General features: G+C 39.6%; 1 protein-coding gene across 3 annotated transcripts in view; it reads right to left on the reverse strand.

Moving 5' to 3' along the window:
• jmjd1cb (jumonji domain containing 1Cb) overlaps positions 1-21053 on the reverse strand; it is an 88753-nt gene that overhangs the window by 51460 nt on the left and 16240 nt on the right. Inside the window, exons 1-2 of one of the 3 annotated variants that reach the window (XM_030755868.1) lie at positions 10376-10579; positions 748-861 (exon numbers count right to left, since the gene is read on the reverse strand). The gene's annotated coding sequence lies outside the window, so the exon portion shown is untranslated. Of the gene's footprint in view, positions 1-747; positions 862-10375; positions 10581-21053 lie in introns of those variants that run through there. The other 2 variants (XM_030755870.1, XM_030755869.1) reach the window with 2 other exon arrangements.

Raw genomic sequence — 21053 nt, forward strand, 5'->3', positions numbered from 1 at the left:
ATGGCCTGCCTGCCTCTCCTCCACTCTTCACAGTGCCCTCCCAACACACAACTTCTCACCAACAAAACTGGCTGGTGGGAAAAAGGTTAAGGTGATGAGATAAACAAGCATCTCTCCCAAGTGCAATTTAAAATCAATCCACCATTGTCCATCTGTTTTCTCTCATTTGATAATAGATCAGTGTAGACACACACAACCTCACGCACACACACACACACACACACACACACACACACACACACACACACACACACACACACACACACACACACATACACACACACACACATTAATTTAAAAGAGTGCGGAAGTCCTGTGACACCATATACATTGCAACACATCTGTGTTGCAACTATCATATAGAGGAGATATGAAATTAAAGTGACTGATTATGAACCTCGTAATAACAGTAATTTATTCCATCAATGGGAAAATTCATTAAAAATTAACCTGATTGGCAATGGCTAATTACTTTGACCATCTCCAAACTTAAAACCTTTTTTTAGGCCAAACTTTTTTATTTGACTTTCAGACATTTTAATTAAAGTATGTGTGTACAAGCAAATATCTCTAACAGAGAAAGAAAAAACCCGATTGCCAGTGTAACTGCAATCTTTTCAATCACTGCAAATCAATGCAAGCTACAAAATAGCAAATAACAACACTGACATATGAAAGACTGTCATTCTTGAGTCTTGAGGGACAGTGTATACATTTACTGCATGACTGTGGCAATGTTGGGACTACCTGGTATGGTTGGTAGGCTGTATGGTCGGACAGGAACTCCAGGTGTCGGTCCAGTAAGAATTCCACTGCTGTTGCTGATGTCAACAGGTGCTCTCCCACCACTGGCTTAAATGTCTGTAAGCAAAATACACATCATAGTCAACACCTGCAGTTATACTGTACTACAACTCATTTATATGTGCAATGAGACAAAAATGTCTCACCAGAATATATTTGGATCTCATTATTTATAGAATTATTCAAAAAAAAAAAAAGAATTATTAAATTCTACAACAAATGTACAGTATGTTCTCTGGGACAAACTCAAATGTGAGAGAATTAGAGACAGAAATGTAGGAAGAGGAAGTGGGGAATGTTAGCAAGAGAGGACAAATAAAGTTACAGAAAGATTAGAGAGAGGAAAAGCGAAAGCGGTGACATGATGAAGAGAGACAGAGACAGAGAACAGGGCACAGAAGACGAGCTCCAGAGTTATGAATAAATTAATGAGTAGAGGAAGTCTGACAGTTCAAAGGCAGTACACTCAACTTTGATGTTACCCCTTTTACACAAAGACATGCATACGCTCTCTGACGATGTCTCTGTCAGCCTACAGCTTGAGTTCAGCTGTTTCTGCCACATGCTACACAGAGGCAGGCTTAACTATACAGAAGTAAGTGCATGCAGTCACAGTATTTACAGATATATTGCTCATTAAGCAGAGTTTGTTTCTTTAAACCTAAACCAAAGCACTTTTAACTTAATGTGCAAGCAGGGTTCTAACTAGAAATATTCACAGGCCGGCTGTATCAACGGCCCCCTCAGTACCGGACAAACCGCTTGCTAGTGCTAATGAGCACGCCCACTTGCAAACTGTATGATAGCAATACGTTCCAATTGCTAACAGCTGAAAATTCTCAGCACCCGGACAATCAACTGCCAGCTAGAACGCTGACAAGAGAGAATGGGAAAAGAGCTTCACAGCAGCGCATGTTTGTATGTGGTACATAGTGAGGGCTGGTACTGCTCTGGATTATGGTTACATAACAAGGTCGTCTGGTGAAGAGATAAGAGATTAGAGGTGAAAACTATGACTGCTGTTCTCCTTATAAACACAGACCACAGGAGGCAGAGAAGCACATTGTGTGTGCAAGCAAAACATGATAGTGTGTGTGCAGATCTATTTCTGCCTATACAGATCACCTTTCCAGCATTCAGCAGGCCACACTGATGCATATTCTTGAGGAAATTATTTTTGTATGCATTTAAGAGTGCAAATGACAGTGATTTTAATATATTCCAGGATTCTTATGATCCCTGGTGGTGCAGGTTTATCTTCTATCCATCAGATCTTTTATTTCTGTACAGCGTAATCTGTCAACAGCTCACTCCAATAACTCTTCCTTGCTTTTTCAGGTGCTCTGCTGGATTTACAAGAGTTTCTCCACCTGATCTTAGGCAGTGGAATGCATAAGAAAGAACTACACATGGTCTGCATTGCAAATGTATGATCTTTCCTTTTTGTGGGAAGTAAACGTAAAGAAGTAAAACTCTTCCTTAGGAAGCAATTAATAGATCTGAAATCAGCAGTGTTACAGCTGTTTTGTTCCAGAAAAAAATGTATTACACATTAGCAAAGTACAGTAAATCATTACTTTGTAATATAGTCACAGTACTCTCAACAGTATATTGTGAAAGGAAATGTTTAAAAATATAACTTTTTGGATATTGTTAATATGGTAAATGGACTAGTTCTTATATAGCTCTTTTCTACTCTAGCTGAGCACTTCAAAGCACTTATACAACATGTTTGCATTCACCCATTCACACAACACATCCACAGAAGCACTATTTTTTATTTCAAAGCGCTTCTATCTAATATTCACGCAATTCATACTCCGAGGTTGCATCGGAGAGCAACTTGGGATTCAGTATCTTGCCCAAGGATACTCTGGCATGCAGACTGGAGCAGCCAGGAATCAAACCACCAAGCTTCCGATTAGTAGATGACCTGCTCTACCTCCTGAGCCAGAGCCACCCCAACATGGCTGTGGCTCAGGAGGTAGAGCCACAGCCACCAGTGCACAAAAAAAAAAGAAAAAAAGGATGAGTGAGTTTGGTGTGGAAGAACTTGACTGGCACTGCACAGAGTCCTGATCTCAACCTGCTAGAACACCCTTGGGATGAATTAAGAGTGGAGACTGTGAGCCGGGCCTTCTCGACAAACATCAGTGTCTGACCTTTGTCTACACTTTGAATATCTGAAATAATGGTCAAAAATTCCCACACTGTAAACCCAGATTTTGATTCCACTTAAAAATATTGAGTTCATATTACTTAAAATTGCCTAGAATGTGAACATTACTTGTTAATGCTGAGTAGACTGTACTTTTTGATGGTCTATCTTATTGTAATCATGTGTTTGAGTTCAAACAACTTAATATCATCAAGTTTTGCGCCTGCTAAAATCTAGTTTATACCAGTTTAAACAGACTGATTAATGCGCATCTGCCTGGTGGCACGATGGTAGCATTGCTACCTCACAGGTAGAATACCATCTAGAAGGTCTGAGTTCAATTCTGGCTTGGCCCAGGCCTCCGCTGTTGGAATAGTAGACATTTGGTGTTTTGTTCTCGTTATAGTTTTTTTATGTTCCATGGACAATGTTATTGTAAATGTTAATGTACCAGCATTCAGCAGGGCTGAGTTTTTATCATGTTTATTTACCAAATTTAAACAGACACAGTCAACACTGTAAAAACTATTTGCGCTACTGAGTAGTATGGTGGCGTGGTGGTGTAGCACTGCTACTGCACAGCTAGAATAGCTATCTGACAGTCTGGGTTCAATTCCACCTTAGCCTGGGACTCTTGCTGTGTGGAGTTTGTATGTTCTCCCTGTGTCTGTGTGGGTTTCTTTCCACAATCTGAGACATGCAGTTACTGGGGTTAGGTTAATTGGTCTCTGTAAATTGCCCACAGGTGTGAATGGTTGTCTGTGTCAGCCCTGCAACAGGCTGGTGACCTGTACAGGGTGTACCCTGCATCAGTTTGGTCAATTAGAACATACAATTTAGTTCAATTGGAAATGGAGTAGTGCTTACTTAACAGGCTGAGTTAAATGAACTGTTTCATTACTTAAAAAATTTAAGGCAACGAGTTACCTTGGTTTTTTTAAGTAGATTCAACTTATCCGGGTTTACAGTGCACAAACACTCCTAAACCTTGTGAAAACCCTTCCCGGGAGACTTGAAGCAGTTATAGCTGCAAAAGGTGGGCCGACATCCTATTAAACCCTATGGATTAAGAATGGGACGTTACTCAAGTTCATGTGCATGTGAAGGCAGATGTGCGAATACTTTTGTCAGTATAGTGTATTATTAAACAGTGAAAGTTAACCCCTTTAAACAAAACTGGATCCCTGCTCTGACTCCTGTCTCTCTCTTCACTGGAAAGGACTTGATGGTTCCCCATCTTCTTTAAAATACTTTGCACACACATGCACAAAACTGAATCACATCTGCCAGACTGCAAGGAAAAACTGCGGTGTCGCTGTATTTTGAGACAGGTAGAAAGGAGAAAATGAACAAAGTACAGGCACTATTTTATTGTCAATATACAACACTGATAAAATTAATGGACTCACACACACACACTAACAAACACTAAGGTCTGTAGGTAAAGATATAATGAAAAAGCAGTTTAAACACACGAGTTCTTGGGGAGCCAGAAACATCTGAGGAGAACAGGCATGGACAACGGCATTCTGGGAAAGCAGATCCATCCCTATAAACTCAAAAGACATATCCTCTGTGTGCGTGTGTGTGCGTGTGTTGTGTGTGTGTGTGTGTGTAATTGATAGAAGTCCAACAAATTGTAAAGGATAATGAAGAGGAGATGATGAGCTTATGCATCACTGAGAAACCTCAAGAGGTTGCCGTACACAAGCTTCCATTATTATCTCACCAAGGAGAGAGAGAGAGAGAGAGAGAGAGAGAGAGAGAGAGAGATCCATTATTCTGAATAAACAGAACATCAGAAGTAGGGTAGCTGGAAAAAAAAATGTGTCAAATTAAAAGATACAAGAGAAATTTTCTTTGTGCTGCTTTGCATCAACATGAAATACAATAAACCATTAGTGTCCAGGCTGCTCAGTCAGGGGCCTAGAATGCCACAGGAAATTGTGGAAAGAAAACCATCCATTAATCAGTGAATGATTATTCTCTGGTGCAGGTAGAATACCCACACTGACGTACATTCTAATATGCCTTTGAACACTTTGTATGTTAAGTCACTTTCTCATTAAAATTATTTGTGTGACTATTTAATAGATGGTTTATTCAATAGAATGGGCTCCTAAAGGCAGGTTTCCGACTCTAAACCCACACTGAAGAGGTCAGTGTTTCAGGACTCAGGAGTAGAGTCAACAATAAATGATGGTCTCGAGTATCCACATACATGGACTGGTACTTATATAGTGCTTTTGACTAACTGAGCACTCAAAGCACTTCTATTTACAGAAAGGTAACAAATCACAACAATAGTCAACTCAACTAAATGCTGTTGACTGTGTGAATGATTAACAAACAAAGCTGGTACATATGATAATTTACAGATAATCTGCTGATCTCCTTTTAACAAGTTATGCAGGCTTCAATTTAAGTGTTTTTGCCAGCTGGAAATTTCCTGCTGGGAGCTCTGGTGAATGCTTTGGAAGTGCAGAGTTTTTACAGCTGACATGCTTTAGTTGCAGTGATACACTGTCTGTGGAAGTAAATGTTGCAAAAAGACTTCACCCTCAGTGACTGCTAGTTACCTGGTGAACCCATGAGGAATGTTCTTCCAAGCATTACTTTTTCAATTAATATCATAGTAGACTAGTGATGTAATCTGGTCCAGAGAGAAATATTGAGTATCACAAAGCATAATGTTGCAAAAGCACTGGGTAAACCCTTTCAAAAATGACTTGTAGGGTGACCACATTACCATGCTAGAACTGTCAACAATTATTTTGAATTTGTTTACTATATTATATACTATTATACAACTCAAAGGCATACAGGTACTTGGCTAGGAACAGCCTACGGAGAGGGTTTTTTTTAACCTACGCAAACGTGCTCCTGTGCAGTCTTTGGTTGCCTGACCTGGATAGGTGAAATGCTGACTGGCTGACATGTGAGCTGGAAAAGGGAATGGAGCTACACTCCCATTTGAGTTCTCCAGAAACGCGAGAAGTGTGCAAAAACATGAAAGTAAAAAAAAAATAATAATAATAATAAAAAAAAAAATACAGCATGAAAAGCACAGATGGTGGCTGCAGTGGTCACTTTTCATTGTTTTAAACACTGGGTTTCACTTCAGCTCTTTGTATGTTTTCACTTCACTCTTCTCCACAGCTGGCTGAAGAATCAAAAACAACACAAGCAAGAGGAGCCCACACACTTGTTGCGCCACATATTTTGGACACTGCCTCTGTCTGGCAACAGATACTCCCTGCAGGTACACATGCTGCCCATGTCTCGCTACGATCTGCCAACACACTACATGAAAAAAACGTAACAATTTAACTATATGACCTCGACCCCAATGACTCCTTTTATAATCCCAACTTGCTTTGGTCATAAGCTATCTACCCATGAAGTTTAGTAAGTGTAGCCCACATGGTTCTTGATTTATTGAGCGGACACTTCAATGTGATGCTGCTGTTGGATGAATGGGCTTTGCATGCACAGGTGGCCTTGCTAGTCATAGCTTGTATCTATAAAAATTTTGAAAATACAAAATTCTCCAGTGTTTAGGCCCAGTAGCACGTTAGTCTAGACCTGGAATAATTCAGCAACAACTACTGTGTGGCAATGATGACACACTTCATGACCAAACTTTGCTAAAGAGAGATTTACACTTTGAGCCCTGATGGGAAATGCTCTGGATTTAGCTGCACTGACTGAGCAGATATGCAATAAGCCTTGTGAATTTTCTGATATGTAGGAATTAGGATCCTCTGAAATGCCATAAATAAGATGAAATGTACCTATACAAGTATTTCTGCCTCCTGTATTGGTTTGCCTAGTTTTGAATGCAATACCACATGCTTGGTTTAGTAGTTTTAAGTTGCTCTGGTTGTCTCTTATCATTATAGTTTCCACAAGGCTTTGATCAGTGAGCATACAATCAAAGCTCAAAGTACATCACTACATATTTAAAACGTTGTGCCTAGACATACTGAAGACACCCAATTATGTCCAAAAAAGAGTGGAAAACTGGATTTAGCATGTGTCCCCTTTAATTAATTGTTTAAAGAATGTGAAAAATGCTCAGTCTTGCAGGGCCAGCAGACTAGCAGCCTCACACTTTCATTCATCAAAATCACTTAGAGCGTGTAACATCTGAAAACGCTGAACTGCAGAATGTCTAGCATTTCTGTTCAGTAAATAAATTCCAAAATATCTTAATTTTAGTGAATTTAATTAATCAGTTTGCTAGCAAAGCTTTAACTCGCTAATCATATCAGCACTCATTTGAAACCACTTGAGCACTGATTTGCTGGTTGTCTGAACAGTAGACATGACTCAGGTGAGTTTTCTGATTGACAATGACAACTCAAAAACAAACTAAACAGAAACTCAAGCTTTTACAAGAAAAAGGATTTTTTCATAACTTTCATATACTCTATATTCATTAGACAAACTGAAATATTTCAAGACTTTTTGGTTTTATTTTTGATGACTATGGTTAATAGTTTATAGTACAATGTATATACTCAGTATATGGTTGGGTCTCAGTGTTATAAATGCCAGCCCAGTGTGCGGGGGGGAGCACGTGAACAGGAGAATCACAAGATCGCACACGCGCACTGTGAACCAAAATGGCTGCGCTCGGTGTGATGAAACAATACTACAGTTCTGGAAATGAACAGCTTAAGTCAAAATCATGCGAAATATCAATCATTTCTGTGAAAATGATGGTCAAAAATAAAGTATGCTCTAAAAAGCCCAGCCTGGCACAGCGCAGGTATAATTCTCTATTGGGTTCAGGTCAGGTGAGCTGATTGGCCAGCCAAGCGCAGTAATATAAGTCCGCAAACCATTTTGTAGTAGTTTTGGCACTGTGACCAGCTTGTCAGTAGATGGAAGCAATAAGTGGTCTAAATTTCCTGTGTTGACTTTGAGTTTGATAAAACACCAGCTGCCATCAACAGTAGCACATGAAATGACACGTCACATCACAAACTGTGGAAATTTCACACTGGATTTCAAAGACCTGGATTCTGCGCTCCTCCACACTCTAGGACCTTGATTTCTAAATGAAGAGCAAAATGTACTTTCATCTTTGGATTTCAGACTAACAGTCCAATTCTTTGTTTCTGCTTGGTCCAGATGAGACACTTCTGACGTTGTCTCTGGCTCAAGAGTGGCTTAATTGTAGGTAAACACTTACTGTCCTCTCGTAGGATCTCAGTTATATATTCTTTAGACAACATTTGTAGTGTTAAAACAAACTGCTCGGATTTGATTTTGGTGCCTGATTACCACTACATTGTCAGAATAGACAATGTTGTGATAAAAACTGATTTTATACATATACGCAAGACCGTGTTGGTCATTTTTCAGAATTTGTTGATAACATGTTTATGATATCTAAAAAAAGCAGAAGATTTGCTGCAGTGCTGCACTGATGAGGAGTGTTGTCTAAGTGGGTCACATACAACAGCTCCTAACCAAGAAATACACAGGCTGTGTTCTAATCTACTTACTGCTTTAATGGCAGACGAGTTATGAAACCAAACTGCACACATGCAGAGTAATGAACAGTGATTGGGGCCTTTATTTATGTAAACTGCTGAAAGTATTCAGCCTGTGTGTAGTAATGACAGGACTATATTTCTAATGCCCTCTGTTTGATAAGTGTGATTTACAAACTATGGGGAATGGTGGTACTTGATACATGTCAACAGGACAGCTTGAGATTTTCTACAAAGCTTTTTATTCAAGTGGGATCAGAGTGTCACACTCCCTATGCTAACATGGGGACTGTCGTCACCCCAGCACTGATGTTCTTATAGTGTTGCTAATCTGACACAAAGATGAAAAAAGCCAACATAAGAAACTGAACTATAAACACAATTAAACAAACCCAGAACAACTCATTATGACAGTACATGAGTAACACTTTAACCACTGTCCATTTGCTTTGCAACAGCAAACCCTGAACTTCCACTTCAGGTCCCCTGAGGACACTACAGTATAAACACAATTCTTGAAATTAAAAACACTATACTTTCAGTACAAAGAATAATGTTTGTATCTCTGTCTGGTCCTCCATCCAAAACAGTCATCCTCTGTGCCATTCAGCCAGAGGAAAAGCTGCAGAATACAGGGAACCAAGCAGGAAAACCTCCTTTCCTACAGGAGGAAAGACAAAACTGTGGAAAAGACTTCTATTCTTATAATGTTTAAAAAGTAATGCCACTAAAAAAGTAGGTTATAAATACCAAACTGTATTGTAATAAGTCACAGAACATCTGTCAAGTCTCCATGGGAGTTTTTTATAGACAGGACAAAAATTTGTGGCAGACAGCGATTAAAAGTAAAGCTGACATGTCCTGACATTTGGGTACTCAGTATGGGTCAAGCTCCAGAAACATTTAGTTCCACACTAAAAGACATCTTTTATTATATTAGACACATTCTGCTTGCTCTTTACATACACACATGCACATATTTCATTCATGCTATTGTTGATATGCTTATTTATACTCTTCATTTAGATTTTTGGATTATTAGGCTAATCTTGGGCTAGCTGTTTTCTAATATGGTTTGTTTCCTTTTGCGTTTGTGTGAGAGACTTTCTCTCTCCACCTTTCATGTTTTGGCTGTATTTCTGATTTCATTTGAAGATCATATGGGTAAATCTTCACAGCTCGTTAACAGAATCCTTGTTAGGGTGTCTACATGTTCCCACTTCTTCTAATAGCCAATTGTAGTTGAGTTCAGTTCTTGAAACTCCAGGAAGACACATGTTAGTAACAGTAGTTACCCCTGACAGGCAGCATGTTAAGAGCTGAGAAACATCTCATATGATTATGAATCAGATGCTCTATGTCACACACACCATACACTGGGACACATGAGAACACAGCGCAGAGCCAGAACAGAGTTTGTAAGAGATCTGGTTGCTCTGTATATCTAGTACAGTCATGTAAACACCTGTATGACTGAAAAATAAACAAGGAAAACTGAGGAGGGGTGGTCTATATGTACATGATACAGTTTATGTTAATACACAACATTTTATATTTTTCACTATCAGCTCTAATGGCAGCATCTGCTCTACAGCGGTTTTACCTAAAAGATTTTAACCAAGCTGTGGTAAAGAACATGACAGTTTTTGAAGCAGGTATATTGTAAGGCAGTATAGAAGAAATGGAAACAACAGCTTTCCGACAGACACACAAACACCCCAGAAGTCAACATGTAGGACAGAGCAGAATTCCCAGAATAGAATGTCGAGTTAATGTTGGGAATTCATAGGCAGAGTATTACTTAAATCCATCACTTTAGGTGTCGTGAATCAAACTCAGCTGTGCTTGAAAATTTAAACCGTAACAATTGTTATAAAACACAGCAGAGGATATAAAACTGTTACGTTACCTCTCTCCTCTGTTTCCAAACTAACACTGAGAAGCGGTATCTTCGTAGAGAAACACTAGCTTTGATCCAGTAACCAGGGGAGAGACAGGAAGAAAGAAAAGGATGACGAGGTTAAAAAAGGCAGAGAGAACGGGCGAGGAAGAGCAACAGAGTGTGGTTTCCTCCTGTGGTAAGAAAAGACAGATGGCCAAGAGGGGGGAGAGAGAGCAGAGCAGAGGACTAGCTACACAGCCGACATTTTAACTGCTGCTGACGCAAGGAGAGAGAGATGAGAGGGGAGGGGGACAGAGGCAGGGCCAGCTGACAGACACTTCCCTTCTCTCTGTGTGTGACGCAGGACTGCCCTTTTTTCCTCACAATGCTCTTTGACTTAGTCTCTCTTTCACTTTCTCTCCCTGCCTCTCAGCTTTTTCTTTCTCCACCAATCTGCCTCACTCCCACTCCCCTTCTTGTCCCCCCCCCCTCAGCACAATTCAGTTTTACTGACAATTTCCTTACAAACATTCTCCTCACACTTGCATGAATGTTTCTGTAGTATGACGACATGACAGGAAAGGAAGCAATACTACTCCTTCCCCTTGTGCTTCTTCTGTTACTGCTATTATTAGCAACTCCATTCAATACTATTAGCAAGTGTGGGCTCAATTCATCAGACACTGTCAAAATGTCACACAGGATGGAATTACTGTTGTACATTTAGAGTGTCAGAAAACAGCGACGGCATGCAGGAGCGGTTATGCTCAAAGGAGATAAAGGCAACTGCCTCGTTACCTTTACATGCTGCTTAGTATTTTAATTCATGATTTTAGTTCATGCACATTAGGCAAGTAATTTTGCCTCTGTGCACCAACACAGTGGATTTTAAGATGTGACTGAAGTTTCCGCTTTAATTCAAAGGGTTGAGGAAAATTATTGCATTAACTGTTTTGGAATGAAAGTATTTTTTAAAAGATTTTCAGAGGCTCAGTTTCGTAGCCAGGTGAGGCCTGTTCCCTCATTATTCCATTACAATTTAAGCAGATAAAACAGCTGGACTTAATGATGAACTTGTATTTGACTGCTGTTCACTGGAACTCTTAATATGAGGTCCACAGAGATGTCCATGAGTGGAGACTGTATACAAGGATAACAGTGGGGAACAGACAGAATCTGTGTGACTATTCATTCATTCTATTCATTTTTCCCTGTTTATTAGATATTTGAATAATTAATTCACTGTTGTAATTAAGTGTAAGAAGTGCATGGTAAAATTCAAAACATACATAAAACTAATGTTTGTAGGTGAAAAATGTGCTAAAAAAGTTCCTGTTAAACACACACCTGGTGACACATGATATACAGTAATCTCTGTTTTAATGTAGCTGTATTAATGTGTTCTAATTTAATAGATTTCTCCACATGCAAGATTCTCGCCTCTGTCACACAAAAGGTGAAACTAATAAGTTGAAACTATTAAAGAATCAATACATATTCTAAACAAACGCTTGTTTTCAGGCTCGAGCACTTACAGTCTGAGTTATCAGGGGATTACTGAAACCACAACAAAGAAAATTAACCTTGAAACATTTACTCGACGCCATCAAAATGTAACAATAAATAAGTTGTGACTGTAATTGAGTAGCATAAAATATTATTTTAAAAAATTAACAGTAGCGTGCTCTGGCTGTAATAATAATAATAAAAACAACAACTTCATGTAGCATCTTTCAAAACAAAGTTACAAAGTACTTTATAGGACAAGTTAGGAAACAGACAAATAAAACATTTTTGAAACATAAGGTATAAGAAAACTGGCAGCACAACAAGATAAGAGAGAAAAAACAATTAAACATGAAAAAACAAAAACAAAAACAGGTAAATTAAAGGTACAGTGTACTGCAGATTGTAGTCAACTGAATTTTGTTTTCGTACCCCTCCCAAATCAAGTGCAGCTCCTAGCTATGGTGGCTGCTGTAGGACAAACAACTCTGGCTGTTTATCTGTAGGGAGTGCAGGCTCCTCAGTCTGCTGTTTACCTCAGCTGTAAACATGTGCCCACATCTATTTACTCTGGAGGAGGCTGCAAAACTTTGTGAAAGGAGTCTGATACGAGTCGATGAGTCAGTGAAACTCAGTTTTGTCCAATGACAGCGATACTGAGGTGAGTTATTGAGGATAACATCAATCCATATTGACTGAAACATGCTCATATAAGTGAGCATTTTGAAAAGGGGAAAAAAAAAGATTATATAAAAAAGATAAAAATCTACCCTTTAAAATGCAGAAAGAAAAGTCTGAAAATTATTAGCTTTGTTTCTTTTGCATTTACCCCTTTTTTAATTTTAAATAAAGAATGTACCAAAACTCCACTGTAATGAACTGCTCCTCTTTAGGCTTTCACTGTCTTACAGTCAACTATTTAAAACATTTAAAAGGAAAAGCAGCGGTGGGAACTGATTCCATTCTATTATTAAGATGATCTCCATTCTTTCAATAATCAATTGCTTTCAATTTATTAATGATACTGTGTTTTCTTGTTTTCAAAGATAAACTGGGTGGGTGAATAATATTCTCCAGTCCAGAGCTTAACTACCTTTCTGAGTCAACCACACACTTTGATTTCAGCACATTTTAACTCAGGTAATAACTATATTTTAAGCAAAATAATGTTAAAACCTGTGCAACAAGTCCAGTGAAATTTCTACACTAATAAATAGTCCACAGTCAGCTGTTAGTGGTAACAGCAACTAAGACGCAAAGTGGTAGGTCATGTAAAATCACAGAGGGGTCAGCGGATGCCGAGGCGCACAGTGGACAGAGGTCACCAACCTTGCAGAGTCAGTTGCTACAGGCATCAAAACTTCATGTGTCCTTCAAATTAGCACAAGAACAGTGTGTAGAGAGCGTCATGGGTTTCCCTGGGCAACCAGCTGCATCCAAACTTTACATCACCAAGCGCAATGCAAAGCAGCAGATGCAGTGGTTCAAATCACGCTACTACAGAACTCGAGAGAAGTGGAGACGTGTTCTCTGGAGTGAAGAATCACGGTTCTCCATCTGGCAATCCGACAGACAAGTCTGAGTTTAGCAGTTGCCGTGAGAACAGTACCTGTCTGACTGCACTGTCCCAAGTGTAAAGTTTGGTGGAGGGGGGATTATGGTGTGCGGTTGTTTTTCAGGAATTGGGCTCGGCCTCTTAGTTCCAGTGAAAGTAACTCTTAATGTTTCAGCATACCAAGACATTTTGGACAATACCAGGCTCCGAAGTATGTGGGAACAGTTTGGGAATAGCCCTTTCCTGTTCCACCATGACTAAGCACCAGTGGAAAAAGCAAAGCCTATAAAGACGTGGATGAACAAGTTTGGTGTGGAAGAACTTGACTGGTCTGCACAGAGTCCTTACGAGCAGCCTTCTCGTCCAACATCAGTGTCTGACCTCACAAATGCATTTTTGGAAAAATGGTCAAAAATTCCCATAAACACACTCCTAAACCTTGTGGAAAGCCTTCCCATAAGAGTTGAAGCTGTTATAGCTGGAAACAGTGGGCCGACATATTAAACCCTATGGATTAAGAATGGGGTTTCAATCATGTTTATATGCGTGTGAAGGCAGATGAGCAACTACTTTTGACAATATAGTGTAACTGTGCTGTATGAATGTCTGTGATTGAGTCCCCAACACTGAACCCACCCACTCTAAGACTCTAAAGCATCACCTTTTAACTCTGCTGACCACAAAGCAGGTTTAATTAATCTGTCCTTTGTTGCTCAGCAGACTTAAAAGCTGCTGTTATTCACTCACTCATGCACACACACACACACGCACACACACACACAGACAAAACCCTACTATTAATCTTGTACAACAACCAACCCAAAACAAACATCTAAATCAAACTATTTTGCCAACACATTCATGTGCAAAATACAAATGTGTAGCAGGAACAGTGAAATGTACTCTCCATCTTTGAGTTTTATTAAACACCTGCTACTGCTCAGCAAAGTGAATGGACTGAACTGGTTCAGCAAAAGCAGACAAATGTTTTATGTGCAGCCTGTGCTACATAAAGGTAAGCTCTAATTACACATGCACACACAGATCCACAGGAGGCAGGAGATTACACTAGCTCTGCTCCATCTGCTCGGAGGGAGACAAAGAGGGAGAGGAGGGGCGTTTTACTGACCCAATTTCAACCAAAACTACATCTGACGAGGCTGAACGGTTTCCTTCTCCGGACACTACCAAGCCTACGAGCAAGGCACGAGGCCCAGACTGTTTCAGGTCTGTGGATGTACACGTACTCCACAGCTAAACGCATGCTGAGTGGAAGGATGGATAAACTACAATGGTGGGCACAGTGTAGAGAGTCAGCTTTCAAAGCAGAGAGCTGGATGACACAGTCACTCACACACACACACACACACACACACACACACACACACACACACACACACACACACACACACACACACACACACACACACACTCTCTCTCTCTCTCTCTCTCTCCTTTGTTCTCCTGTCATCGTGAACAGAGCCAGTACAGTTGCCAGATAACAAGAATGCCTGCTGATATTTGTGTGTGCTTGTGTGCATGTGTGTTTTGCAGCGTGGGCAACTGTTGCTAGGTAACATAGTATGACTTGAGCAGTCTGTAGCCAGGAAAGAGTCAAGTCAAACAAAGATCTAACACACTCATACATTCATTCATTTTATGTCTACTTACATAAATCATTGATTCTCTGTACCTCTCATTTCAGGCATTCTGTGTTCTCCTTTGTCTATTTTCTGTGTGGAAACTGTACTAAATTCAAAATAAAATGGTACCTCCAAAAATGGCTATTTCTAATGAAAAGTGCTTTTGGAATGTTAGGGTGAGATACAGAGAACTCTCTCTCTAAGATATAGACTATAAATCTGTAAGAGATCTGGGGAGTTTGCACATTTTACTTATGGAAAGACACAGAAGTTTAAAGCCAAAAAAAATGAGGCAAATAGCTTCATCTGAACAGACTGATATGAAAACATGTAAATCAGAGCTTGTTCATAGCAGAACTGTTGGCTCGTCACTGGAGGAAAAGCACAGCTGGGACTGATAACTACAACATTTATACATTGTTGCAAACTGACCATTTTTAAAATGTGACCAGCATCATGGTAAAAAGAACAGTATTTTGATAGAAAATAAGACTAGAAACGTGCTATTACAAATTCATACAGCACTATTTATCAAGGATGAGCAATGATTTATCCAAAGAGCTCACACTGAAACAGATTTTACAAGTCAGGATAAAATGACACAATCATTAACAGAAGTAATGGTCCAGTGTAGGTACAAAGAAAGACTCATCACTAATAAACTCTTAAAAATAAAGTTTATAGGTGTGCCTCTAAATAATGTTTTTACAAGTCAAACCAAGATCTGTGCATTTGGCAAACAACCTAAACAATGTTTAACTCTGACCTTAAACAGGTGCTGGTCATAAAACCAGAATATCATGAAAAATTTGATTTATTTCAGTAATTCCATTCAAAAAGTGAAACTTGTATATTATATTCATTCATTACACACTGACTGATATATTTCTTTATATTTCTTTTAATTTTGATGATTATAACTGACAAGTAATGAAAACCCTAAATTCAGTATCTCAGAAAATTAGAATATTGTGAAAAGGTTCAATATTGAAGACACCTGGTGCCACACTCTAATCAGCTATTTAACTCAAAACACCTGCAAAGGCCTTTAAATGGTGTCTCAGTCTAGTTCTGGAGGCTACACAATCATGGGGAAGACTGCTGACTTGACAGTTGTCCACAAGACGACCTTTGACACCTCGCACAAGGAGGGCAAGACACAAAGGTCATTGCTAAAGAGGCTGGCTGTTCACATAGCTCTGTGTCCAAGCACATTAATAGAGAGGCGAAGGGAAGGAAAAGATGTGGTAGAAAAAAGTGTACAAGCAGTAGGGATAACTGCACCCTGGAGAGGATTGTGAAACAAAAGCCATTCAAAAATGTGGGGGAGATTCACAAAGAGTGGACTGCAGCTGGAGTCAGTGCTTCAAGAACCACCAGCACAGACGTATGCAGACATGGGTTTCAGCTGTCACAGTCCTCGTGTCAAGTCAAGAGACAGCATCAGAAGTGTCTCGCCTGGGCTAAAGACAAAAAGGACTGGACTGCTGCTGAGTGCTCCAAAGTTATGTTCTCTGATCAAAGTCAATTTTGCATTTCCTTTGGAAATCAAGGTCCCAGAGTCTGGAGGAAGAGAGGAGAGGCACAGAATCTACGTTGCTTGAGGTCCAGTGTAAAGTTTCCACAATCAGTGATAGTTTGGGGTGCCGTGTCATCTGCTGGTGTTGATCCACTGTGATTTCTGGGGTCCAAGGTCAACGCAGCCGTCTACCAGGAAGTTTTACAGCACTTTATGCTTCCTGCTATTGAGTGCTGTACATGCTTTTCATCATACTTTTCATGTTCATACTTTTCAGTTGGCCAACATTTCTAAAAATCCTTTTTTTGTATTGGTCTTAAGTAATATTCTAATTTTCTGAGATACTGAATTTGGGGTTTTCATTAGTTGTCAGTTATAATCATCAAAATTAAAAGAAATAAACATTTGAAATATATCAGTCTGTGTAATGAATTAATATAATATACAAATTTCACTTTTTGACTGGAATTACTGAAAAATCAACTTTTTCATGATATTCTAGTTTTATGACCAGCACCTATATTTTATCCCCTCCAGCTCATCATTTCACCCATAACTCAAATACTGTAGCTGTGGGTGAAATGTAGGAAAGGCAACTTTGTGAGACCAAAACAGGTATCACAGGCACATGAGAATGCAAATCAACAATCTCCTTGGAAACTGCAGAGTTTTATTGCAGTATGCCTTAATGATAAGGAAGGCTTTTAAGGGATTCTGTGCAGCAACACATTCAAGTTCCTTAGCTAAGAAGAAATTAGGCCTAACCTTCCATACATTTATTTGAAATGTGCCTTTTTAATATTGTCTTTCAAAATATGGGTGAAGCCTACATTATCAATTATGGAACAGCGAAACAATTTGTGATTTATAATGGGAACTCCCACTTTCTTTGCACATCTCAACCTGCCTGCAGTTGTTGGTATGTGCTGTTACATATTTGAAGGTGTTGTATTTCCTTATGGCTCCACAGGGAGCTGTGATCAGTAAAGATTGTGATCCCCCTTTTTGAAAAACTGTACACTGAGATTAGGACAAAGTGTTAGAATGGAGTACTTTTAAGATTTGTAGACAGATGGACAGACAGATTGTGCAATTAAAACTGCTCAAACAATAAAGCCTGTCAGAAATAATAACAGAAGGTTGCTGAAATATTTTCAAGTGAAGTCAAATCAAGTTTAACACTATTCTTAATATTAGCAAAGTAGAATGAAGGTGATGCAGTACTGCTTTCTTTTGTTGAAGAAAAAACCCCACCATGCTTAAAATGCACCAAGTGGATCAAAAGTAATGTACAGTTGTGAACAATCAGCCACAAGAAGGTGTCGATAATCTTCAAAGCAGGCTGAGATTTTAAAAAAAGTTATAGCCAATATTCATTGGAAATGATTGTGAAATGTATCTGCAGCAAACCACCTGCACAGTTCTCACTGACAGCTGTGATTTCTCCTCATCTTATTCTGTTCATGGTTTCTTTGACAGCAGACAGTTATAAAGCTGTGGTCTGTTGTATGAACATGAATCTTAATTTTTGATGCATTCAGTGTTAAAACCACTGCTAGGACTCAAATTTATTATGGTTAAACTAGAAATAGATAGGCAAATGCCACTTTGGTGATGCTTGCCACCAAAGGCAGGCGTAAAACTGTTACCAAATCAACTCTATAGAATTATAATTTAAGAGGGTCAGCAGCCTACAAGTTGATGTGAGATACAGAAATTCATGAGACTGAATGAATCACATAAACTTGTCACATAAACTCAGGAAGCATTTCCCAATGATTCTGAATGGGAAAATGAAAATGAAAATTTATTTTATGCTTTATTTTTGCATTTAAGAAAATGTTTGCTTAATAAAAAAAATCTGAATGAAACAGTTTGGTTCTTTTGGCAGATACTGTATTCAGTTAAACTATTAAAACGTTGGTTTTTATTCTAGAAACTGCAATGAGCAGTTTATTTATGCTGGAGCCTATCCCAGCTGTCACAGGGCGAGAGGCAGGACGCACCCTGTACAGGTCGCCAGCCTGTCACAGGGCCAACACAGAGAGAGAGACAGACAACCATTCACACTCATTCACACCTACGGACAATTTAGAATCACCAATTAACCTAACCCCAGTGACTGCATGTCTTTGGACTGTTGCTAGAGTAATATTTTTGTACTTCAAAAAATTTCAGTTTCTTATCAAACTGTACACAGGAAAGCAAGAAATTCTCACTTGAGATGTTAGAACTGAGGATGTTTTACTTTTTGCCTTCCTCACCCCACCCACCCAGCAGACACCCACCGCCCTTTTGTGTTATCTGGTCAATGGATTTCACTGTGTCTTTGAAGAGAGTCTGCAGTGAGCATTTTTAATGAGTTCACACAGTGCTCAGTACTCCCTGGTAGACAGAGAGAGATGATGTAATATCTGGATCAGAGATGCAACAGAGAGTTTAATGTGAATAGAGAAGGGCTGAAGAAACAGACAGATGTACAGCCCAAGACAACTAAAACTAAAACATAATTTTCAGTCACTTTCTCACCCTCTGACCACCAATCTCACTCTCTCTTAGCGCCATGTCTTCCTCTCTGGAGTTCTCTGTGGCGTCAGTGGAGATGTGTTCTCATGTGAGAGCTGGAGGAGCCCATTGCAGAACTGTACAAATAAATCAAAATATATCACACCACCACATGGCTGCCAAAGATTTATTGAGCAACTGTGTTTTGGCCTGGCTGGGATGAAAGATTTAATACGTGATGGATATAAAGAAAAACAGCTTTTTGAAAGCTCAAATGTAACTATGTATGCCAAACAACACAAATACTACTTCAATCAAAAGCTTTTATCTGAACGTGTTTTGTTCAAGATGGCTGACATTATGCACATGTGCCAAGAAGCCATGTAACAGCATTGCTTCACTATTTCCTCTGCTGTTGTGTAATGCTAGTGTTTTGCTTGAGTAACAGGGTCACGTCAGTGGAGGGGTGTGGGGGAGAGGGGGGTGATGGGGTGCAGATAGCAGTCCCCAAAGCTGATGGGTCAGTGTGGAGAGACCTGGAGAGTACAGTACAAACATATCTGAATGAACACAGCCACCATCTTCTACATTAGTTTCACTAATGGGCAGGGGCGTAGAATTAGGTAGTGATGGTCCCTGATAGACATGTCCTACCAATATCAAATGACGGGTGTTAGGTCCCTACCAATATCTCTGATTAAAATACCACACTCTGTGCTCTGCGGGGGTAATTAGTGCTGCACCAGAATGCAATCCAGCACCGAGGGACAGCTTGACAATGACTGTCAGATGTGACTAATATCAGCTCTGCATGTGTGTATGTCCAACACATGCATCTGTACTACCGTACTGCAGAAACTCCATATGATTTCTCTTCAAACTGCCATTACTGTGTGCTGTAACATTTTGATTTTTGCAGCAATGTTCAACAGGTAATTAATTTCCCAGATCACTCTCAGACATTTCTGTCTACCTTTATTTCCATTTTGGGGTATTTTAATAACATTTACTATATCAAATGATGTTTCTCTTTCTACATTTTCCAAACAAAAAATGGAAAAAAGGGCTTTCAAGCCAGGGGTCAGAGTGGCAGTGGCGCAGTGGGTAGGCACTCGCCTTGCAGCCAGAGGGTTGCCGGTTCGAGCCCCTGTGCTGCATTGTGTCCTTGGGCAAGACACTTAAACCACATTAACGGTAGCGCCAGTCTCTGGCTGCATGACCGTCTCTGCATGAGTGATCTGGAACAATGTGTGCACAATGACATTGAGTTGAATCTAACATCTAAGATGCCAAAGCAACCTACAAAAGAAGAATTGAGGGCCAGTTCGACAACTTATGATGCTTGGCAAGGAATATGAGACATCACACAACAAAACATCACCATCAAATTGACCAGCAGCACCTCAGAGCAACTTAATGGTCATCATGACAGGAACAGTACAAGTACTATCATGAGCACTTCTCCAGCCACATATGTGCCTCATCACAAAGACTATGGACATCACATGCGTACTCTGTGATAAAATAAAATAACACAAAAAGCAGCTGGTACAGATGGTGTCCCCAGAAGAGAGACTGTGGTGTGGAATTAATGGAGGTATTAAATATCTTCAATCTTTCCCTATCACAGTGCACTGTCCTCACCTGCCTTAGGACATCTACTATAGTCTTTGTCTCCTTCTACTGCTGCACCATTCAAAGTATATTCTCCCATGGCATCCCCTGTGGGAACAGCACTGCAGTGGACAGGAAGGCTCTGCAGAGAGTCATAAAAACTGCACAAAAAATTACCAACTCACTGCACCTGAAGACATATGCACATCACACTGCATAAAACATGCTGCATCCTGAAGGACACATCCCACCCTGACCATTAGCTGTTTGAATGTCTGCCCTCAGGCAAACATGGGTCCATCAAAGCACACATTGTACAATTAAGAAACCATTTTTATGCCAGATCCATCATCATACTGAACT

The sequence above is a fragment of the Archocentrus centrarchus genome, chromosome 19 (genome assembly GCF_007364275.1).
Source record: "Archocentrus centrarchus isolate MPI-CPG fArcCen1 chromosome 19, fArcCen1, whole genome shotgun sequence".
NCBI classification, from domain to species: Eukaryota; Metazoa; Chordata; class Actinopteri; order Cichliformes; family Cichlidae; genus Archocentrus; species Archocentrus centrarchus.